Source organism: Gopherus flavomarginatus, unplaced genomic scaffold (assembly GCF_025201925.1).
Source record: "Gopherus flavomarginatus isolate rGopFla2 unplaced genomic scaffold, rGopFla2.mat.asm mat_scaffold_60_arrow_ctg1, whole genome shotgun sequence".
NCBI classification, from domain to species: Eukaryota; Metazoa; Chordata; order Testudines; family Testudinidae; genus Gopherus; species Gopherus flavomarginatus.
In genome coordinates, this window is record NW_026115128.1 from 1,568,274 (window position 1) to 1,593,312 (window position 25,039).

The 25,039-nt window shown below is 48.4% G+C and overlaps 1 non-coding gene and 1 pseudogene across 1 annotated transcript; both read left to right on the forward strand.

Moving 5' to 3' along the window:
- Positions 1-8,434: 8,434 nt before the first annotated feature.
- On the forward strand, positions 8,435-8,629 carry LOC127042573 (U2 spliceosomal RNA). The gene has a single exon (XR_007771976.1). It is a non-coding gene; the product is annotated as a U2 spliceosomal RNA (small nuclear RNA).
- Positions 8,630-9,954: 1,325 nt separating this feature from the next.
- Positions 9,955-10,126, forward strand: LOC127042572 (uncharacterized; annotated as a pseudogene).
- Positions 10,127-25,039: the final 14,913 nt, after the last annotated feature.

The window sequence follows — 25,039 nt, forward strand, 5'->3', positions numbered from 1 at the left end:
ACGGAGCCCTAATTATTATTCAGATAGCACCAACGGTTTACTTGGCACCTTACAACCAGTGTTTGGTCACATTTCTAATTTAATATCAAATCTCACTGTAGCACAAGAAAACTTTTAGCAGCTTCAGTGGTGTAGTCAATTGGATAATGTGCCTTTCTTATTCTCCAAACTATTTGAATTAATTCGATCATTAATTATAGTTAAAAGAATTATTTCCTTTGATTATGTTAGCTCCATTTTTATATAACCACAACCCCCTAATTAATGTGAATGTCAGCCAAGAAGAGCATGATTTCTCTCATCATTTCTTGTAATATCAATGGGAAACCTTCATGAAGACCTTTGATTTACTTAAAAGCGCAGACACTGTACTGAACATAACGACAGCTTTGCTTCTGAGACCGGATAGCCGCTGACCATGCAGCGGAACTGAAACATCAATAACAAGTTCAGAAAGGACTCTAAGGTACTACTTCCCTTTGTGTGATGGATCAATTGCAATACCTTCTTCATGAAGACTTGGCTCTGATAGGCAAACAATCAAGCAATTTTACACTAAGATCTGAAGGATGAAAACTCCCTTGGGAAACATCCCATAGAATCTCTGCAGTGGACAGGATTTATGTCCAAGCTCCCTTCTCTAATGTTGTAGTCATCCAGGCCAACATATTACATATCTGTATATATTTAACCTGTTTGCCTAAAAGTTTTATCCCTGGGTTTGGGACAATATTAGTTTCTCGTGCACTGGGAAGCAAAGGGGGCTGAAATGTTTTTATTTGATGCCTGGGCAACCTTCAAATTCTGGCATTTGCTAACTTCTAAGTATTTGACTTCATAACATGAATGTTCTTTTAACAGAGAGGGGTTTTGTAATTTAATAGTATACAGCAAAAACAGTATGAAGAAAATGGAATTAAACACAGAAAAGAAAATATTATAACCACATTTTTAAAACTGCAGGTTACACAAACATTGCATAATTCTTTATCGGCCTAACCTTACACACTAATTTGTGGATTTCACTTTATCTGCTAACACAAATAAAAGCAAAACATGATTCTATTAAATAAAAAACAAAAACAAAGCCAAAAACCAACACAAGACAAGAGGGTGGTTTAAATACCCAGCGTGAAGAGGTATTCAAAGGCCTCAATTCAATGAAATCATGTCCTGGCTACAGAGCCCATTTCAAAAATTAATTGGTGGTGATTGGTGGTGATCTTCCTTGCCTTTCTGCTGTGAATGCCTGCTGGCCTTATGTTTAGGACAAAACCCTGCTTTTTTTCCATATTATGTTCTGATCTCGGAGGTATCTGGGGGGGCGGGGATTGAAGAAGGGGAGGAGGGGAGGTATTTGGGGGCAGGGGTAGAAGAGGGGGGTGTGAGGTATTTGGGGGGAGGGGGTAGATGAGGGAGGAGGCATTTGGGGTGGGGAGCTAGATGGGGTGGAAGGCATTTGGGGTGGGGGCGGGGGGTGGAAGAGGGGGTGTGGGAGGTAGAAGGGGAGCTGGACGTATTTGGGGAAAGGGGACAGGGGGTGTTCGGGGTGGGGGTATTAGATGGGGGTGGGAGGTGTTTGGGGGCAGAGGTAGAAGAGGGGGTGTGAGGTATTTGGGGGGACGGGGGGAGATGAAGGAGGAGGTTTTGGGGGTGGGGAGCTAATGGGGGTGGAAGGCATTTGGGGAGGGGGGCGGGAGGTGTTCGGGGTGGGGGGTATTAGATGGGGCGGGAGGTGTTTGGGGAGGGGGTGGGAGGTGGAGGAGGGGGTGTGGGAGGTATAAGGGGGGGCTAGACGCATTTGGGGAGGGGGCAGGGGGATATTCAGAAGTGGGGATATTAGACGGGGGTGGGAGGTGTTTGGGGAGGGAGCGGGGGGTGGAAGAGGGGATGTGGGAGGTAGAAGGGGGGGCTGGACGCATTTGGGGAGGGGGGAAGGGGGTACTCGGGGGTGGGGGGTATTAGACGGGGGAGGTGTTTGGGGAGGGGGGAGGGGGTATTCAGGAGTGGGGGGTATTAGACGGGGGTGGGAGGTGTTTGGGGAGGGGGGCAGGGAGTGGAGGAGGGGGTGTGGGAGGCAGAATGGGGGGGCTGGACACAGTTGGGGAAGGGGGCGGGGGGTGTTCGGGGGTGGGGGGTATTAGACGGGGTGGGAGGTGTTTGGGGAGGGGGCGGGGGGCGGAAGAGGGGGTGTGGGAGGTAGAAGAGGGGGGGCTGGACGCATTTGGGGAGGGGGTGGGGGCTGGAAGAGGGGCTGTGGGAGGCAGAATGGGGAGGCTGGACGCATTTGGGGAAGGGGGCGGGGGGTGTTCGTGGGTGGGGGGTATTAGACGGGGTGGGAGGTGTTTGGGGAGGGGGCGGAGGGTGGAGGAGGGGGTGTGGAAGGTAGAAGAGGGGGCTGGACGCATTTAGGGAGGGGGGCGGGAGGTATTCGGGGGTGGGGGGTATTAGACGGGGGTGGGAGGTGTTTGGGGAGGGGGGCGGGGGGTGGAAGAGGGGGGTGTAGGAGGTAGAAGGGGAGCTGGACGCATTTGGGGAGGGGGCAGGGGGTGTTCGGGGGTATTAGACGGGGTGGGAGGTGTTTGAGGAGGGGGCGGGGGCGGAAGAGGGGATGTGGGAGGTAGAAGAGGGGGGGCTGGACGCATTTGCGGAGGGGGCGGGGGGTATTCGGGAGTGGGGGGTATTAGACGGGGGTGGGAGGTGTTTGGGGAGGGGGCGGGGGTGGAAGAGGGGGTGTGGGAAGTAGAAGGGGGGGCTGGACACATTTGGGGGGGCGGGGGGTATTCGGGGGTATTAGACGGGGGGGGAGGTGTTTGGGGGCCGAGGGGAGTTTGGGCAGCTCAGGCCGCAGCCGCCGCCTTTACCCGCTCGCACTCCGGGCTGCGCCACGTGCTGCTCAGGAGCCGCCTCACGAACGCCTCGCGGCCACGGGCGCCCCCCTCTCCCCGGGAAGCTCCGGCCCTCCCCACACAGCCAAGAGGAAGAGGAGACAGAGCCCAGACCAATCAGAGCGCAAGAAAAAAGCTCTGACCCCCCCCATGTGCGAGGGTGGGGGCTGCCTGCAGTGTCTAGATACCCCCAGCAGGTTGCAGTGAGGGGGGCTGCAGTGACCAGACCGCCCCCCCCCAGGGTGCAGCAGGGACCAGACCCCCCCCGGGTGTAGCAGGGAGGGGGAGCCTGCAGTGACTAGTACTCCCCCTGGGGTGCAGCAGGGACCAGACCCTCCCAGGGTGCAGCGGGGAGGGGGCTGCAGTCACCAGACCCCCCCAGGGACGCAGCAGGGAGGGAGGTGCAGACACACAGGAGCTGCTGGCACTTTGCACAGCCACTGCTGTGATGAGTTGGCGAGTCTCAGCCTTGAGGGCCAGGTGCTCCTGCTGTCACCCACCTCCCAGCCCGTCTACAGGGCTCCCCCCTTTACCCCCCCACTCCCCTCCCGGGGGCATGTAGTCGGTGGCAGTGGTTCTGTAGCGGGGCTAACAAACTAACCCCTTGCACCAGACTCACTCAATCCTTCCTGAGGACTTTATTCTGGTGAGGGGGGCCCTGACTTCCAGCCTTCCCTGGGGGAACCTACCCGAATGGGCTCTCTGCTGCTGAGCCCCAAGACCCTCCCACTCATCTTCTCTACCCCCTGTCCAGGGGTTCCAGCAATACAACTTTTATTAAAATAAAATAGTAAACAGGGTTTACTCTAAATAATCTAAATCTATCCAAATTTTAGTATTAAATCCGAAATCCTCTTAAATATCCCATCAGAAACCAAAACCTAGACAAAAAAAATGAAACCAAAAACAATGCCTAATTTAAAACTCAAACATTAAGGAAAACTTTTTTAAAAATAAAAACTAACAAATGCCGCAAATTAATAATTTCAACATTTTATCAGAAAAGTGTGCAACAGCAGGATGATAAACGAACATACAATAAATACACCCTCCTAGAAAGGAATTGAATACTGGCAAATCTGTATAAAGCATGCAGAAGGGTGTCAAAACTGGTATTGCTCCACTCCAACTAAAAAGAAACAAAAAAACCCCAAAAACTCAAAACAGTCACAGCCTGAAACAAACCTACACAGAAGCAAAGTTAAACCTGTGCCAACACTGGAACAAATGCTGTAAATTTCTAATTCTAACGTCTTGTTTCTCCCAGGAGGAAAGTGTTTTGCACCCCAGTAACCAGGCTGTCACTGCAGCTTTTCTTCCACTAATTAAGATTTTTACCAAATATAAATTGCCCTCGAATTTCTCTAGGAGAAATTGAAATTGTATCTTTGCACTAACATCCCAAGTGTGCAAGTCCGTTCTCTCAGAGCAGCCCCACACCCTGCGCTCCTTGAGCCCAGGGCAGAAGGGATGTTCTGTGGTTACAATCCCAACTGGTTTGTGCATTTGTAACCCTGGGGCCTGAAGCTGATGAGAGAAAGGGAAGTGAGCAATCCTTGAGCTTTCCAATACCACCTGCTGGGAGCACAGGGAATTGACTGAGTGATATCCTGGCTAATTTTCACCTTGTTCTCTGCCAGCAGGCTCCACTGGAGAGCTTGGGAGTGACCTGACCATGGCAACACCATATTTGCATATTAAAAGCCGGCATTTTGGGGCCATTGGGGTGAAATGTGAGTACGTTTGGGGTTGGGACCCACATGAGAAGGGATATGGACAAATTGGAGAGAGTCCAGTGTAGTTCTCCTGGTTATATGAATGAAGGACAGTAGACCAGTACTTGGCATGGCATGATTGAGGGCCTCGACCTAATCTATATGACACTCACTAGGCAAGGGATGTGGGTTTCCATAATGAGGAAGAGGCTGAATATGGGTATTGGGTAGGTGGGGGGTATTGAGGTCCTAGCTGTTTGTTTTTTCTGTTTTAAAAACAGAGCTGATTTTCAGTCTGTTAGTAGTGTTGTTCTGTGTTGCTGAACTGAAATCAATGATGTTTAGTTCTAAGCCTCAGACACTGAAGGGTTAAAAACCATCTGCATTTTATATAACAACCTGGTATATGGATTGTACCAGCTCTTTCCCAGACCCAGAGGCCTAGCAAATAGTGATTAGCTAAGAAAAAGCTGGTGTAAACAGGTCAGCTTGTTTTGCTAAAATAGGCCTGGTCAGCAAATTGTCAGGTGTTGGAGCTAAGAACTAAATAATTGTGTCTTATTCAGAGTTGCAAATTGAACAAAGGATCCCTGTTCCTATTGTGTCAGTCTCTTCTGCAGGGAACGTTCTTCCCACAGATCCAACCTTGAGTTTATGAAAATTGGCACATGTAAGATATGGCAGCCTCTCACCTCCCTTCCCAGGGATGAATGCCTGCCTTAAGACATACAGGGGTTAATCTGTATTGCCATATACTTTCACTGTTTCTTTGCTTTAACCCCTAGGAATGTACCCACTGGACAATCAAAGGAGTTGCTCCATTCCTATGGACCCCAAATCAGAATTCAACATAGATATTTTATACTAATAACATTTCATCAAAGTATTAAATGTTAACTTGCTAACTTGAGACCATGGACGGAAACAGTATGTATCCTGTTAACCATTGGCTAATGTGCTATCTTGTCTTGCAGCAAAACCTATCCCGGGGTGCGGAACTGCCTACCCCGTCACTTTCCCCCACCCATGGAAAATCTATATATTATATTGTAATCAATTGATTGACAGTGTTTCTGAGCCTAATAAACCAGGTGATGCTCCATCAGTGCTGTGTGTAATAAATTCCTATGCTTGACCTCTACACGGTGTGGATTTATGTCCTTCAGACATACTTTGGGTGGCTGACTCTGCCCTCACTTATACACTGATAGTTCTAAAGATGTAGTGCTGAGTGCCTGGCAGTGAAGTCAGCTGTGAAACATCATGGTGGGGTGAGGCATTCAGCCATTTCTTTCCACTCAGGCTTCAAGATAATTTTGCAGATTAACTTCTGGACTCTGGGAGTAGAGCTGTGGCTGGGGTGGAGTGTTGGATGACTTTTGGGGTCCATGTACCACCTCTCCAACTAGCATTTTTTACCTCACTCCATAACACCACACATGGAGCAGACTTTTTCCTATCAGTACCAAAACATACCATGACAAGAGACCTAATGCTCAAATTTAGTGCCAGTAACTAATAACTCTAATAGATTCAAAAACAACTTTGTGGACAGCAGGAATGAAAACAACATTTGCAGCACTGAGAGCAAACAGCCATTTCTCCTTCCCTGGGGCTTGGGGTTTTTGACCCCATAACCTTAATGGTGACTACTTTTCAGGGGAGGGCAAAGCTCTCACCCCCTCAAATGTCAGGTACAATTATTCTGTTCTTGATTCAAAATAAATAGGTAAATACACTTGATTACTCCTGCCCCCATAACAAAGAGTAAGGGGATCCTATAGCAGGTGAAATGACTGTTTGAACAAGCACTCCTACCATGCAATCTGGGGTGGGTGTAACCATGCAAATAAAATCAGCCCCCCAAAGGCCTTTACAACAGATGGCAGCATAGAGTTCATTCTGACCCTGCTTGCACTATATATTGTTGCAAAGATTAAAAAAACACTGAACGTTAGATCTCACCAAATGAGGGTCAATCCATCCTCATCATTGTATCCACTCATGCTACTCCACACCTGAATTTAGCCATCATGTTAACAACATACCCTTCTAGCTCAGTGGCTGTACATTGACCTGTTAAACTTTTACCCCCAGTTGGGGTTATTACAGATTATGAGCTCAGATCAACAAGCCTGAGTAGTCTCTTGGCCTATCCAAGGCCGTGATCAAGTGTCTTGATGTTTCTGGTCTTTTAGCCTGGAGATGAAAACCTTGTCTGTGTCTCTGGGACCTTGATTATTATCTAAATTGTATCTGTTCTTGTCAGTTTAATTCTTTCCACCACCTGATCTTAAACTGAATTTTGCACCCCCTTGATAATCTGTACATTATTCCCTGATCAGCGGAAACTTCTATGCCTAAACTCTGTGCCATACTTTTTTTTTTATCATCTTGATAAAATGTTGGAGATCCTGGCTCCTGTTCCTTTGCAAGGCGTGTGCATTTGCTCTGGGTTTTAGCCTGCTAACACAGAGGAGGGCTGAGTGCCCTCTGGCTTCCGGGCCAGGCTTTGCTCTCCATGCGCCTGGGCGGCAGCGGGACTGTCTCAGGAGAGCAGCTTCCCGCTTCCACCCCAATCTCTGCCCAGCTGGGGAACCAGCAGGGGCAGCCCTGAGAAAAGACTCCTTTGAGCAGCGGGGGCCACTGGGGACTCTTATTTCCATACCCACAGTGCATTGTGTGCAGCGAAGCGAGTCGCTGGTCAAGGGGCTGGTTTTGCTCCCAATGTCCCTGGTTCCGATGATCAAACTCTGGATTTAATTCAGTTCAATTAAATTTCCTCTAAAAGCGAGAGGTTTAGTGGGCTGTCAGTGTAGTCACCCTGAATGAGAAGAAGGCATGTGTGCCCTGGCAGTGCCTCTGCAGGTTGCTCTTCAGATTGTACAATTTTTTTTTGCTCCTTTCTTCTTCCTCCCTTTTTTTAAGTGAACAATTTCCTTGGAAAACATCATTTATGAGCTTCTACCCAATTTTGTGAGGCTGTTACCTCTTGTTGTGGAAAGAAAGCAGAACTGTGGTTGGACTTTTCCTACTTGAACAAAGCAGTGGTGTGTCTTCTTGGCTAGCTGCTGCCTGTTTGGGAAGTCACTGGCTATGAGGCAACCTTTACTGATGATGGCAGGAGGAGAGCTTTCTCTTCTGCAGTGATGCTGCAATTTTTTGTTGTGCCTCTCCTTCATCCCCCCTATCCCACAAACGAGGCAGGCAGGCTTGGTGGCCCGCTGAGGTGGGTCAAGCCCAGGTTTGTTTTGGCAGATGCCTGGTTGAGAACCAATGCTGTATCGTATCCCTCCTTAGTCATCTCTTGCCTAAACTGACCAATGTCTGTAGTCTCATCTCATACTTTAGAAGCCTGCTATTTCCCCCTTTCCGTTGTAAAAACTGACCATTTATTCCTACCCTTTGTTTCCTATTTGCTAACCAGTTCCTGATCCATGAGAGGGCCTGAGCCGTCTGGCTTAGCTCGTGGCTGCGAGTGCTGACCTCAGGGCAGACAATTAAGAAGCAGGGCACAATCCCCAAATTGGTTGTATGTTCTAGACTTAGATTTCACCAAGTATCAGACTACATGCTTTTTATGCCTTTTTAAACCAAACTTGCTATTTTGGGGTAATTTATGCATTATGTAGAGGATGCATATTTCCACCTTTTCATGTTCTCTGTACGTATAAATATCTCCTGTCTCTGAGTTCCATTCTGTGCATCCGAAGAAGTGAGCTGTAGCTCACGAAAGCTCATGCTGAAATAAATTTGTTAGTCTCTAAGGTACCACAATACTCCTGTTCTTTTTGTGGATACAGACTAACACAGCTGCTACTCTGAAACCTGACATTATGTGGAGGATTATCTTGAATCAAAATGTTAAATCTGTTCTTAGCACTTTAATAACTGATCCTTCCTCTATCTGAGGACTATTTATTGAACTGATTTTTGGACTAGGGAGATGGAATGGCAGTTTGCTCCATCCACTGCACGCATCGCCCTGTTACTGCAGTACTGACCTCCGGGAATGCTGGACCTCCCTATGGGGAGAATATGATGGTTGAAGAGCAGCCAAGAAATGTGGTGGTTTCTGTGTTAGCATTTGGTCAGTACTAAGAGTAGGGTTTTGAGTCATTTGTATCTCTTTGGTTAGTTTTTAGTAACATCTTATTATTAGGCCTCTGAGTTGAAAGGCTGCTCTTGCAAATTTTACCGTCTCATTGTTTGTAGGTCAAACAGTTGCTTTCTTAGTCTACTCTGTGTAGGTTCTTAAACCGCTCTCCTTAGTATACCTTCCAGAATTGAGTGCATGGTTTGGATCATTTGTTCCCTCGTTTCCCTACAGAAGAGAAATTTGCCATCCCTTTCCCATTTGGAAAATGCCACTGTTTTAACTTAGGAAACAGTCTCTGTAAATGTTTTGTCCAGATGAGGGATAGTTCATAGGCGCAGAAGAGGAGGAAGGTCGTGGCCTTTTGAGTCACATTCCTAGCATTTAAGGCCAGAAGGAACCAGCTGATCACCTCAGAGGGACTGAGGTGCACCAGTGCCCGAGGCCCTACCATGGCAAGGAATTGATTTGATGCCATTGACTGAATGTTTGAGGTAGTTTTGTGGGAAGGAGCAGACAAGAGCATTGGGACTGTGGTATAGCACTTGCATAGGCTTGCTTTGCCCTGTTTTGCTGTATGAGTTAACAGTGAGAGATTGGTAGTCACAGGTCAGTGGGTGGGTTTGTGCACATTAGGAGTGTACAGGGAACCGTCTTTGAACAGAAATTGTGTGTTAAGGGGCCTTGCTTTGAATTCTTCCACTGGAGTCATTTCGGGGAAGTGAGCCTCTTAGAGTTACCTCGTTAGGGTGTTTGTGGCATGGCTGGGAGCTCATCATGGTGAGGTCAAAAGCAGTGGGGGCAGGGACCACAATGGGGGCAGGGGTGCATGTGCATCTTAGAGTCTTAGTAGAGTCTTAGCATTGCTTCTTGGCCTTCTGGTTAAGAGGAGTGAAAACAATGTGTAAGGAACTGTAACCCCTCCCCCCGCTGGACTATATCCCCTAAGCCCTGAACCAACAGAACCAAGCTCCACCATGTGAGGGTCATCCTGTCCCCATTACCCAGCCTGCTTATGTATACTTACAATTAACTATAGCTCCTTGTAAGTATGAGTGATGTACCCCCACTACTGCTTGACTGTATCCTGATCTCACCCACCGAACACCCCACATTGGAAACGTTGCAGTCCGTATACTTTATGTGCTGTACAATATCAAAATACCAACATCCCCATATACTCTGTATGTTCCCCCCAAAGACTGACAACTGACACTTCAAACTCTTTGTATCATTTATTTTTAAACATTCTCTAATAAACTTTTAAATCTGTATTTGTTCTTATCAGTTGAATATCTGATATGTTCTTAATTTAAGGACTGTATATTCCCTTGGTTTTTGAAACAGGGGGCTGGACTAGGAGCTTGCTCTGTCCATCCCATACATTGACCTCATATTGCAGTCTCTCCAAGATTGGTGCATCTCCTTTTGGGGAGACTGTTTTGGTTAGAAAAGCAGAAAGGGTTTTACTGTGGTGATATTTCTTGAAAGTAGTTTTTTTTTCCCCAAGTCATTGAAATGTCCAGAGTTTTGGTTTCTTTATGAGAAAATATTGTTATGATTGCTTGGGAGTGTTTTGTGAGTTGATAAAGTTGAGGTTCTTTGTTGCCCCATGTGAATAAAAAAGATATATTGGAAGTGGAAAAATTCAGAAAAAAGGGCAACAAGAATGCCGAGGGGCTATGGAACAGCTTCTGTAGAAGAAGAGATTAATGAGATTGGGACTTTTCACCTGGGAAAAGCGATGACTAAAAGGGGATACAATGGAGGTCTATAAAATCATGACTGGTGTGGAGAAAATAAAGAAGGAAGTGTTCGTTCTTCTCATACCACAAGAACTAGGGGTCACCAAATGAAATTACTAGGCAGCAGGTTTAAAACAAAGAAAAGGAAGTATTTCTTCACACAACCCACAGTCAACCTGTGGAACTCTTTGCCAGAGAATGTTGTGAAGGTCAGGACTGTAACAAGGCTCAAACAAAAACCGAATTTTCAAGTATCAGAGGGGTAGCCGTGTGAGTCTGGATCTGTCAAAGCAGCAAAGAGTCCTGTGGCACCTTATAGACTAAGAGACGTATTGGAGCAGGAGCTTTCATGGGTGAATACCCACATGCATCTGACAAAGCCTGTTATTCTATAAGGTGCCACAGGACTCTTTAAGGCTTTAAAAAAAACTGATTGTGTTGGAGCAGCTGCCAGTGGGAAGACCAAATGCAGCAAGGGCTACAAGCAGGGAAAAGGAGAACAAAGGAGTCAGGCAGCTCCTCTCAGACCAGACTAGGCCACAGGAGTGAAATGATACTAGAACGTGAAGAAAAGAGCAGTCCTAAAAGGGAAGGCAAAGAAGCACAGCCTGAGCAGAAAAACAGAACCTCAGCATGGAGCCAGGAAGATCTATAGAGCACCCTAATGACCAAACCTCCTGAGATTTTTCTTTTTTTCACCAAATGTCAGGAGAAAGCATGAACACAGTCCCCAATACCAGAAATTCTGCAGTCAAGTTTTTAACACTGGGAGGAAGTCACAGACATCAACACACCCACAGCTTAATAGATGTACCTCTTCCTTGCAGCTGGATTCTTCATAGGAGAGAGGAGGGGGCCTCCACCTACAAGAGACAGTCTATTTAAGCCCCTGGGAGATCCCTCCATTTTGTCTTCAGCTGGCTCAAGAGATAGCCTCTCCACCCCCAAGGATACCTGAAAAAAACTGGAACAAAGGACAGTAACTACAGGAGTGTGAGTGATTGCTGGACCCAGACTAGGAGGAGACTTGTTTGTAAAAGAATCTTACTGGAACATCTCTGAGTGTGAGATTTCATCTGTAATCACTTTCCTACAGTATTAGGCATAAACTTGCATGTTCTATTTTATTTTGCTTGGTATTCACTTTGTTCTACCTGTTATTACTTGGAACCACTAAAATCAGGGGTCCCCAACAGGTGTATCTAAATGCACTTCTTCTTACCATGGTCTCTCCCCTACCAGATATAATTTAGATAATATTTTCACTTCTAGGTCACAGAGAAGGCTTTCATCTTGAGACCAAAAACATCAAGACACTTGATCACAACCTTGGATAGACCAAAAGACTACTCACACTTGTTGATCTGAGCTCATAGAACCCGGAACTGCCTCATTCCCAGCCTCTGCTTACCCTCGCTAGACCACTCTCAACCCACGGTGGGGGACGCCATGCCCACGACCACCAGTTCCCTCACACCAGCCCCCACTGCCGTCAGCTGCCCTAGTGTGGTCCCGGGGCCCCACTCTTCTCTACACCGAGCCCCAGGTGCCAAGTTCAGGCCCTGCTTGGCAGCCGGCTTCCTCTCCCACAATGCTCTGCTCGCACACACATCTGCATATGTGCTCATGCGGCTTCGCCCTTCCAGTCAGGGCCCTCCCCCTGCCGCCCTTGGTCAGGCGCACTCCCTTGGCCAGCCCCAGCTCTTCAGCGCTAAAAGCCCAGTCGCCAACCCCACCAGGGGGCCTTTGCTGAAGTGCTGCCCGGTCCCCTTCTCCCTCTCTGCCCCTACAGGTCTGTAGGGCTGGATCCCTCTCTCCCCTCTTTTCCCCACATTTCCTGCCTCAGGGAGTCTATGCGGATAGGTCTCTCCTCCGCCCAGGGCCGGCTCCAGGCACCAGCTTAGCAAGCAGGTGCTTGGGGCGGCCACTCTGGAGAGGAGCGGCACCTCCAGGTATTCGGCAGCAATATGGCGGAGGGTCCCCGCTGAATTGCCGCAGATCGCGATCGGGGCTTTTTTGGGGTGTGTGGGGGGCTGCTTGGGGTGGCAAACCCCCTGGAACCGGCCCTGCCTCTGCCCTTCCCTCTCCAGCTCCCCATATCCCGCGGCCTCTAGGGTTCTATGGGGCTGCGTCTCTCCTCCCTCCATTCCCTCCCCTGCCCCCAATAGCCCTCTGGGGCTCTATGGGGCTGATGCTCTCTCCCTACCCCTGTGCTCCCCACCCCCCGCTCAACATGTCCTGGGAGTGACTCAGTTTCCCTGGACTGTTTCACCCCCACACACGTGTCTCTTCTCTCCCGCAACTTCCTCCACTCCACCCCATTTCCCCTACAGCCCAGGGTGGGTCTCTGCCAACCCCCTCTCCTCTCTTCCTGACCGCAATATCCCTTGCCCCTAGGGGTCTATGGGGCTGGGTCTCTCCCTACAGCCCCGCCCCCAGCCCGGGGCTCACAGACACTCCCCGCACGGTGGCTGTGTGCTGGGGCTGTGACGTACGGTCACGTGCTCACTCCCTGCAGGCCACTCACCAGAACGACCAAAGGGCGAGGCCATGCAGATGAGCAGTGCCTGGTGGCAGTCCGAAGAGCAGTGAGATGAACCCGAAGGAGCCAGGCAGAGAGAATTTTCTGTGTGTGGACAGACTCCGGTGTGGGAAGTTTGTGCAATGAGTGCCTGCAGGGGAGTCACTTTGGAGCAGTGATTGTCACTAAGCTCCATAGTGACCAAAGGGGTGTGAATGGGGTGTGGTGCCTGGTGGGGAGCAGTTCATGGCGATAAGAAAAACAGTGGGAGCAAGAGGTCCTGTCCTAGTAGGGGGTGGGATGAGGGTTTTGTTGTATTTCTAAAGAAGTGTTTTGTGGTGTTTTGGAGGGATATCGAGATCCTTTCTTGCTGTCGGGGTGGGGTGGGGTGGGGTGGGGTGTGGCTTCTACTGCTCCATGATTTGCAGTCTCTTTGATCCAGACCTTCTCCATTGCTAGAGCCAGAGAAAGAACCCAGGGGTCCTGGTGCCCTGTTTCAATCTCTAGACCCTGCTCTCCTCCCAGGATTGGGCAGGGCTCACTGGGTCAGTGTCTCAGCTCTGCTTAGGGCCTTGACTGATTTTCCCAAAGTGCTTCCTTCTCAATCCAGCACATCTGTCCCCCCCAACCTTGGTCACTGCCCAGCCCTGTGTGGGGGCACCAGTGCTGTGCGGGGGTGCGATGGGAAATTGGGCAAGCAGGACCAGGGGAAATGTGTGTGTCCCTGCTGGTGGGGCTGAGACCGTGTCTCTCTCTCTCTCTCTCTCTCTCTCTCTCCCCTCCCCCCCCCCCCGTGTTGGCTGTGCAAGATTTTGGATCCTGCAGCGAGACTGACACACACACACACATTGACGCACAAAGGGACTCACACTCCCAAGAACCCTCACACAGAACACACCCAGAGGGACATGCTAGTTCACCTCCAAAGAGAGAAACAATCACACCCCCAGCCACACTCACAGTCACCCCCCCACCAGAATATTCACAATCGTGCTGAGACACAACTGCACACAGTTCACTCCCACTGCTCTATGCACAAGGACCTCCTGCCCCACCCACGCCCTGCCCTGCCCCACCCTGCCTCACCTGAGCTTCCCTCCAGGTGCACCAGAGCCCAGCGCCCCACACCTGGTCCCTCCTGCCCCACAGGGGGAGCTGTAGCCCCTCCACACTCTGCAGAAGGGAGAAGGGTCAGGCCAGCCAGCCCTTTTAAGATGGGGAAATCATCACCAGTATGGATGGTTTGGGGGCTGTGACATATGGAGAAACGGTTGTCACACTGGCAGAGGGCAGCAGAGCATGCACACACACACACATACACACACACAATTGCTAATATACACAAACACCCTCACAAATCCAGCCAACACCAACACAACTATTAACAGATGCAAACATATGCATAAATCGAGTCACATGAACACACATACCTGCACAGCCACAAACACAACCCCCACCCACAGCTGCAATCACGCACACACACACACACACACAAAAACAACCCCTGCAAAACACCAGACATACACAAACATATGCAGAAATCCACACACACACACACACACACACACACACACACACACACACAAACCCCATCACCATTCTGTACACACAGCCTGGGTCACTGCGACACTGAACACTTCAATTGGATGAGGGGGGCAGCACCATTGCTATTCCCTGCCCCCCAGGGCTTGTAGGGGGTGGATTGGGGGCACAGGGGGCATGATCCAATGCCAGCCAAGGTGGGGTTAGAGGTGAGGAGGGGACTGTGGTTTCTGCACCATCCGGTTCCTAGCACAGGCTTCTTCGAGGATTTGAGTTTCTTGATAGTTTTCACCCCATCTCCACTTCCTGCCCAGCCCCCTCCTGCTATGTGAGATGGTTAAGGTGGGGATGGGAATAACCCAGGAGTCCTGGCTCCCAGCCCCACCTATACTGACGTACCAGACCCCACTCTAACCCCAGCACTGGGAATGGAACCCAGGAGTCCTGGCCCCCAGCCTCCCTTCCTCTAACCACTAGACCCCACTCCTGCCCTTCTTGGGAGCCAGGACTCCTGGGTTCTATCCCCAACTCTGGAAGCAGGGTGGAGTCTAGTGGTTAGAGCAGGAGGAGCCAGGACTCCTGTGTTTTATTCTTAGTGCTGCTGTTTGACCCAGAGCCTCAGTTTCTCCTCCCACTTTTTGGGTATGGAGCCTGTAAACTCTCTGGGGCATGACCTGTCTCTCGCTGTGTCTATGCAGCCCCTGGCACAATGGGGACCTCGATTCTGCCCTGGTCTCTGTAGGTGCTGCTGTTGTGCAGATAAATAGTCATGATACTAAAAGGCGTGGCAGTGTGTGAGTGCACCACCATTGCCGTGCAAGGGCTAAATGTGATTTTTATCCCTGTGACACCCTTCCCCTGTGCACCCTTTCTCCCCCCCGGCTCCCCAATTCTCCACCCTGAGCCCCTTGTGCTACTGCCAATGTCAACAGCAGTGCAGAAAGCCGCCCAGCCCTAGTGCCAAAAGTTGTGTGTGTGTGAGGGGGAGAAAGCTTTGCAAAAATTGGTCACACCAATAGGAAACCACATCCAGCAGTTTGTGACTTCTCTTCCCAAAATTAGACACACACACACACACACACACACACCTCAGCTCAAACAGCCCCCTTTCCCAATGCACCACCTCACCTCATCCAGGGAGATCGAGGCGGGGAGCTCCGTGTGGGAGCGGTGATGGACGGCACCATCAAAGTAGGTTCTGGAGATGGTCCTCCAGGTGCGGGCGTCTCGGCTCCAGCTGGCACTGGGCTCACGCTGGGCTGCGTTCAGTTCCTCTCTCTGGTGTCCGCCCCAGCTGCACAAACACCACCGCCCTCTGCTCTTTCCATATGATTTTGTTTCTCACTGCTTCACCTGATGTCCACAGCTTTGGTCCCTGCAGCTTCCACACTTTTCCTCTTGCCCACATGACACTTGAAGAAAGGAGTGCCAGGGCCAGGCTTCATAGTCAGGGCTAGAAAGGAGGGAGGAAGAGTCCCAGGCTGGAGCCTAGCACACCTCTCCTCCTCTGGGCACCTAGAGCAGAGGCAGCTGGTGCTGACAGCTCCAAGGGAAGGCTTCAAAGCCACAGAGCAACCAAGGTCAGGGCTAGAGGAGGGGAGGACCATGCCTATGTGTGGCCTTCAGATGGGCACAAAAACACCCGCCAGCCTACTCGCTGCCATGCCAAACACCCACTGAAGGTCACCAGCATGCGGGGTGGCTGCTGATGCCCTGTGGCCAACATCAGAAGATGGTAGGAAAGCAGGGGGAGCCCCCTTGGTGGGGTCTCTTACTGTTTCCACTGCTGGTGCTCACTTTTGCACTGGGGCAGGAGACTTCACCCCAAGAGGCTTTTCCCCAGCTGATGAGAAGCGGCGAAACAACCAGGCTCCAAAGGCGTTATTTAGCAAACTCCCTCAAGCAGAGGGACAGGTGCACATTTGGAAGAGGGATTTCAGAGTAGCAGCCGTGTTAGTCTGTATCCGTAAAAAGAACAGGAGTACTTGTGGCACCTTAGAGACTAACAAATTTATTTCAGCATGAGCTTTCGTGAGCTACAGCTCACTTCTTCAGATGCATAGAATGGAACACACAGACAGGAGATATTTATACATACAGAGAACATGAAAAGGTGGAAGTATGCACAGCAACAGGAAGAGTCTAATCAATTGAGATGAGCTATCATCAGCAGGAGAAAAAAAAACCTTTTGAAGTGATAATTAAGATGACCCACAGAAGGTGTGAGGAGAACTTAACATAGGGAAATAGGTTCCATTAGTGTAATGACCCAACCATTCCCAGTCTCTGTTTAGGCCAGAGTTAATTGTATCTAATTTGCATATAAATTCGAGTTCAGCAGTTTCTCTTTGGAGTCTGTTTTTGAAGTTTTTTTGTTGCAAAATTGCCACCTTCAAGTCTGTTACTGAGTGGTTAGAGAGATTGAAGTGTTCTCCCACTGGTTTTTGAATGTTATGATTCCTGATGTCAGATTTGTGTCCATTTATTCTTTTGCGTAAAGACTGTCCGGTTTGGCCAATGTACATGGCAGAGGGGCATTGCTGGCACATGATGGCATATCATGTAGGTAGATGTGCAGGTGAACGAGCCCCTGATGGCGTGGCTGATGTAGTTAGGTCCTATGATGGTGTCACTTGAATGGATATGTGGACAGAGCTGGCATCGGGCTTTGTTGCAAGGATAGGTTCCTGGGTTAGTGTTTATGTTGTATGGTGTGCGGTTGCTGGTGAGTATTTGCTTCAGGTTGAGAGGCTGTCTATAAGTGAGGACTGGCCTGTCTCCTAAGATCTGTGAGAGTGAAGGATCATCTTTAAGGATAAGTTATAGATCTTTGATGATGCGCTGGAGAGATTTTAGTTGGGGGCTGTAGGTGATGGCTAGTGGCGTTCTGTTATTTTCTGTGTTGGGCCTGTTGGTGGTAAATGACTTCTGGGTATCTTCTGGCTCTGTCAATCTGTTTTTTCACATCAGCAGGTGGGTATTGTAGTTTTAAGAATGCTTGATAGAGATCTTGTAGGTGTTTATCTCTGTCTGAGGGATTGGAGCAAATACGGTTGTATCTTAGAGCTTGGCTGTAGACAATGGATCGTGTGGTGTGTCCTGGATGGAAGCTGGAGGCATGTAGGTAAGTATAGCGGTCAGTGGGTTTCCGGTATAGGGTGGTGTTTGCGTGACCATCGCTTATTAGCACAGTAGTGTCTAGGAAATGGACCGCTTGTGTGGATTGGTCTAGGCTGAGTAATGGATTATGTTTCTTTCATCAAGATCAAACAAACATTTGAGAGAATGTCATTTAATCAGCTAATGATTTTCTTATGTTAATTACTATGCAATTGCATAAGGTTTATATCAGGGTATATTTTTGTTTGAGATAGTATACACTTTGTTTAAAAAGCCACTAATTTCAAATAAAATATAAATATACTGTTTAGCAACAATTCTAATATATATCCTAATTTCTATATTTCTTTTCTCTTTTTCTAGTAGTGATATATGAATGAAATTCAGATTTATACTTTTAAAGGATTGCTCCGTTTCTTTTACTTATACCTTTCCTGAATTATCCTTTATCCTCAGTTTTTACCATCACAGTAATTTCTGTATTGGCCGGTATTGATACCACAGACATAAGATTATATATATTTCTGGTGAGAAATAAGCAGCAGGTTATGCAGGAAAGTTATTCAGGAATAAAAATCTAAATCCTGAGACTCTAATGAGACCCACCCTCTGTAAGACAGGCACCCCAAAATTAAGTAATCAAATATCACTAGTCACTTCTGAAAATGTAGGCCCTTGTTTTACAAATATCACTTATACTTAAAATGCAGAGGGATGAAAAATTTGGAAAGTATATAAGTAGGATAGTTTCTATATCTCTCAAATTTTGCTATGAAATATCAGGAGCCCTTTATTAGTTCATTGATCATGTATGCATTGTGCTAGGGCAGAGGTGGGCAAACTACAGCCCGTGGGCCACATTTGGGCTGCGGGACCGTCCTGCCTGGCCTGTGAGATCCCGGCCGGGAAGGCTAGCCCCCAGTCCCTCCCCTGCTGTCCCCTCTCCCCCGCAGCCACGCGGCCACATGAGCAGCGCACTGGGCAGCGAGGTTGTGTGCTCCTGCCAAGCAGCATGGTAGCATGTCTGGCTCTGGCCAGGTGGCATGGCTGCCAGACATGCTGCTCTGAGCGGCATAGTAAGGGGCTGGGGGTTGGATAAGGGGCGGGAGGTCCCAGGGGGCAGTCAGGGGACAGGGGGCAGTTGGACGGTGTGGAGGTTCTGGGGAGTGGTCAGGGGATGGGGGTGGGGGCATTGGATAAGCGTGGGAGTCCCAAGGGGGCCTGCAGTGGGCAGGGGTGTTGAGACAGGGAACAGGGGGGGTTGGATAGGGATGGGGTTCCAGGGGGCTGTCAAGGGGCAGGGGTGTGGATAGGGGTCAAAGCAGTCAGGGGACTGGGACCGGGGGGGTTGGATGGGGGTGGAGTCCCAGGAAGGGGCGATTAGGGGACAAGGAGTGGGGGGGGTGGATAAGTCAGGAGTTCTGAGGGGGACAGTCAGGGGGCGGGAAGTGGAAGGGGTCGGATAGTGGGCAAGGGCCAGGCTGTTTGGGGGGAGGCGCAGCCTTCCCTACCAAGCCCTCCATACAGTTTTGCAACCCCAATGCGCCCCTTGGGCCAAAAAGTTTGCCCACCCCTGTGCTAGAGGGTGATATAGAATTGTTTAATGGGATACGTTTTTGAACAGTCAAGCTTGTTATTGCTATTTTGTTATATAATGATTTTATATGTATAGCCCTATGCTAAGGAACGAGTTGAGTAAAGAAGACACAGAAAACTTTTGTATCCTCAGCATCACCGAGATGTTTCTTTTAAAGGTCTCCTAATCTTCTTGTGAGATCTGGCAAGCTCAAGGCCACAATGATATAGTGGAGTTGTATTAACTTTTGTCCTGAAAAGGACATTACATTTGTATCACTGTAATTATGAATTACTGTATCCAATGCTAATATAAAATAAAGCTTTGTGTTATAAATAGCCCTACGCAAAACTAGAGCAGATCAAAACACAGAATTTCCATTTTGTGAGAAACCTCGAGACTGAAATTTTCCACAAAACTGAATTTCAGTAAAATATTGTTCCTGATTTGCAAATCATGCTCCCTGGAATCCGCAGTAGCTGCTGGCTGAAATTGACATGATTCTTGTCAATCACTATTGCCCACCACTGAATAGCAGTCCTGAAACTGAGTTCAGCCCACATGGTGGAACAACCACAGAGCTGCAGGCTCCGGAAGCTCTGGGGTCCCTGACACTGGATCAATACACATAGCAGGGTTGCCCATGAATCATGGACCCTGGAAGTCTGTCCTAGGATTTCTAGGCTCCTAGCTCTGCAGCAGGGAGCCTGGAAGCCACAGCTAAGGCGAGAGTCTGGGAGTTGGTACTTTGTATCTGCAAATCTGGAAGCTGGAAGATCCTAACTCCAGAGCAGTACCTCAGGCAGCTGCTGAAGAGCTAGGCCAGTGAGCAGGCAAGTTTTGAAACCTGCCTGGCAGACAGACAGGCTTCTGTCATCCCCCTGCCTATGTTTTGATGGAAGATTCCTCAAAAGGAAAAGATTTCCACCAAACAAATACTTTCTGATTGGAAAATCGTTCCACTAGAAACCTTCCAACCAGCTCTACTCAAAAGAACATGAAGCGCTGGTTAGAACTGCAGTGTACATGGACTGACATACTGGAGCTGTATTTGAAAATATTCCTTTTTATTCTTTGTGTATAATAATAGCCTCTGAAGTCAGTGGATACTCATACCTTTCATGTGACAAGAGGGTAATTTTTTGTAGCCCTCAGCCATGTCAGTTGACTGGGGCCAAGAACAAGGATTATATAATTAGCAATTTAGAGTGCCTCAATATTTTGGGTGCCTGACTGGACACACCTTTTAGGAAACTATTTTGCAGAGGGTGGATACACACAAGTTTCTGAAAATTAGGCCCCTCTAAGGAATCTCCACTTAGGCAAAAGCTAATTGTAATACTTGAAATCACAAGTCACTTCTGAAAATCTTGGTCCAGTCTCCTACCTGTACTGCTGTATGTCACGTCTTTATTTTATAGCGTCTTCTTTCCCTTGTAAGGATGGATGGATGGAATGCTGTAATCAGAACCTGATTTATATGAATTGTTACTTTTCTTAAATAAAAAAAACTAATATGGCAGAAGTAAAAGAGACCAGAAGTTACAACAGAGCAATCATTCTTTTTTGCCCTAAACTTCATGTCATTTAATAATTTCTGACTTGTATTCTACTACAAGGAAAATATGATAGCAAACAATGAATCAAGCTCTTCTGTTATCCTTTGTATAACATAACTGAATAAACTAAATTAATATGGTGTGCACACAGCAGTATATTGTTGAATTCTGGCTGCCCTTTAAGAACATTTGCATTCCATTTGGAGATATTTGAAGCACGTGCAAGTTATACAATCACATATAGACTCTGATCTGTTATCGGATAATCGATTGCTGCTTCTGCTCACATGACAGAGTAAAATTAAAATAATATCCAGGTATGACAGAAAGTTAATTGGTTTGAAAGGATAAAGAATGCATTCTTAGCAGGGAATTCTAAGGCTCTCTCTTCTACAAAAGACTCCTGTCAGTAAGATTTAAGGAGAGATGACTCACCTCACAGTAGGGTTTCGTTTTTCTGAAATTCAGATCCATAAATTGTGCTGAACTTGTTTTCTCACTGCATTTTTGTACATTTATCTTGAAGAAAAATGAGCAGTTTCTCTCTCTCTCTCTCTCTCTCTCTCTCTCTCTCTCCTCTCCCTCTCCCTCTCTCTCTCTCTCTCTCTCTCACACACACACACACACACACACACACACACACACACACACACACACACACACACACACACACACACACACAGTTTTACTCATCTCCCAGAGCTTTCAAGCCACACATTTGAGTATCAAAAACTTGTATAACAGATGACAGATCCTCCTAGCTAGTTCTCTTGAGAGGAGTAAAGCCTCTTTTATACAGGCCATTAGTTCAGTCATTAAGAATGAGGATCACCTTCCCAGCCAGAACAGAGTCAGCAAGCTACTTTCTCTCTTCTCAGACATGCTACAGAAGAAGAAAATCCAGCCCCAACCCAGGAGTTCCTCTCTCAAGGAATCACAAGACCTGCGCTGGAAGTTAATATTAACCCGCACATTTAGTGCACCATGGGATCAGCAAGGTATTAGCAGCTGTAACCTGTATTTAGGAGTGGGCAGAAGGTGAGAAGGATTCCCTTTTTAGTATTTGCTGGTCTAATGTTAATTTGTACTAACACTAATATTACTGGAATCGTTACTATTTACAGTAAAGTCATTTTTATTTGTAGTAGTGGGTCTAGAAAATATGGCATGCAAGTTTCTCCCTGTAAAAACTTAATGTTAGTGATTAGATAGGCCCAAGCTTCGCATTTCAATTTTCTGATTGGCCAGCCAAACTCAGGGCAGCTCATATAGAGAGTTGTTCAATATCAGGGTGTAGCAAGGGGGCCCCCTCCCCCACGCTCCTGAGGGACATAGGCAAGAGAAGGTGCGGCCACAGGCAGAGGCCCTGCCGCCTGTCCCCACCCCCCGGAAGTCAAGGGGCGGGACAGGAAGTCCAAGGCCTGTCCCACCTGTCCCCGCCCCCTGGAAGTCAGGGGGCGGGACCGGAAGTACAAAAGCCCGGCCCCAGTGCCCAGTTAGGGGGAGGCTGCCAGAGAAGGCAGATGCTAGGGCATGAGCTTCTGCTGGGCCCGGCCTACCCCGTGCCCGGTACCTGGAGGGGTACTGGCCTGACCTCCCCTGGGGCCAGTACTCAGAGGAGCTGACTGAGCAGTCCGATGCTCGGCCTGTGGAGGAGCTGTCTGAACCTCCCGACGCCCGGTACCCCGAGGAGTGGACCGAACCTCCCGACGCCCGATACCCCGAGGAGTGGACCGGACCTCCCGACACCCTATACCCTGAGGAGTGGACCGGACCTCCCAGTACCCTGAGGAGTGGACCGGACCTCCCAACGCCCGGTACCCCGAGGAGTGGACCGGACCTCCCAACGGCCGGTACCCCGAGGAGTGGACCAGACCTTCCAATGCCGGACACTCTGAGGAACCTGTGACCTGGGACTCCCTGGACTACGCTGGCAGAGGGCAGGTACCCAGTGAGGGGGAGGTTGGAAGTGGCCCAGGGGCAGCTGACCCCGGTCAGGCTGCAGGCTCACCTAAGCTGATGGCAGTTTGTTTTGGTCAGGATCCCTCACTGACTGCTAGCGGTGTTGACCGCTACTAGGGCCCCGGGCTGGAACGCAGTGGAGTTGGAGGGCCTGCGTTCCCCCTGCCACCCCTTCAAGGTGGCAGACTCCCCCTCCCCTGACCGGTGGAAGCTAACTGTTCCCCTGTGCTCAGCCCCGCTGACGAGGCCTGAGCCTAAACTGTGTGTGTTGCCCCACCCTGCGTAAAGGCCTGGGCTACTTGCTAACTGTTGTGGGTTCACTCCGCCCCGCAGCAAGCGACGGGCCCCGAGTCGACGGAGTGCGGTGGGCCTGTGTGGCTCCCCTCCGCCCGCAAGGAGGGTGGAGCCCCAGCACCTCTCTACTACACAGGATAATTCCTATCTTGAGACCTACAAAGTACAGAAGTGGGGCCCTAGAAAAGCTGGTGTCGACTTAATAGCACACCATTTTAAATAACTAATACACAGAGAATATTCGTGGTTGAACTGAAATGGGGAGGGCAAAGTGGCCAATAATTCTGAACTTTGTAATCAAAAATATGTACAGTGAAGCAATTCTTCGACCCGCCATAGGTTTGTTAGTATTACAGTAAAGGCTGACTCCAAGGCAGGAAGCAGAACCTTCATACAGAACAGTTTCTTAAACTTTTCAGTAATGTTAAGTGTCTTGTGGACATCCATGGTTTCACAGATCATCTCCCGTTTATAAATACCCAGGCTACCAGTTCTCCCATTCATGATCACATCACATTCCTGTTGCAGCTACAATTGCTGACATGGAAAAGGAACATTAGGAATGTGCTGTTATGGTGGAAGATTTAATGGCTGTCATCAAGTGGATCTTTTTTCTGTAGTTACAGTCCTCGTTAAAGTTGATGGCTGTGCTAGCCATCCTTAATTCCGGGGGAAATGGAATAAGTATTTAAGCTCCTTTATGGAGTAAGATTGTTGAAACAACAGAAGCCACTGCCAAAGGCACTAGACGACATGGGAAGGCCTGAGCAAAAACTAACTCCAGAGAGTTATTGATTGATTGAAAATGCAGAGACTGAAGCATTGTTTGGATTGCAGCTGTGTGTGTCTGTGTTTGCTAGAAGCAGAAAGGAATGAGACAGCCAGAGAAACAACTGGCATAATGGTTCTGAGAGGTAGCAAAGACAGGACTGGCTGGAAAAGCAGGCTTGAAAATCGTGGCAAAGAAAATGTCTGCTGTGCTGGTATTAGTTCCTACTGTTTAAGTGAAACAGGACTTGGTGTACTCTGTCATCAATTCTCCTCATAGCAAAAGCAACCTGGCAAGGCCCCAAATAATGGCTAACCGCTTGGGTTAAGGGGCAACAGAACTTCATGTGTTTTTAGGTGTCTTTTAAATGTAATTTAGCAGGTGGGAATAAGGAGGAAGACCCAGGATCATGTGAAATTTTCATGCAGACTACCATCAAGTGCTTCTGAGCCACAGTTTGGGAACTCTGGTGTGGCTTACACTAAGGCTAAAACATGCTTTAAGATCTCGTCATTATGGATGGGGCCAGATCCATATTCAAACTGAATTTGGCAAGCATGGTTTTAGCCCTAATACAAATTAGACGTACCATTGATCAAAGAACATTTCTGAAGCAAGTGAGGCTAGGGTATGACTAAGGTTAAGATTTTTTCATGGTTACTTTTAGTAAAAGTCACTGACAGGTGACGAGCAATAAACAAAAATGAATGGAAGCCCCTGACCTGGACATGGCAGCTTGAATCTGCAGGGCCTCTGCCACCTGCGGTGTCTGGAAGCTTTGGCCCCACCGCCCCAGACCTGAAGCTGAAGCAGAAAATGTCACAGACATCTCTAAAAATCACAGAATCTGTGACCTCCAGACAAAATCTTATCTTTAGGTATGATCAGCGTTTGGCTATGTAAGCTTATAGGTTAACTCTAACCCTGATCACACTCACTTAACCTGTTCACTACTGCCAGTTGAAAAAAGAAAACAAATTGATGAAATGGGGCGGGGGCGGGGAAGAGGAAGGGCAAAGTTGGGAATAGTTGGCAAATACCCAGAGTTTTTCTGAGGAACACCATCACAAACAAAATTAGTTTGTTTATTCATAAAGAATGCAAGTCTCACAAGCTGCAGAATTCCAGAGAGTCCTTATGACAATGTTAGTCCTCTAGAAACATTTGTCATTTACACTACCCTGATCTGAGAAAGGATTCTGTTATTCTTGACCTGAGACAGTTGATAACCAGATCTTTGCACTACCTAGAT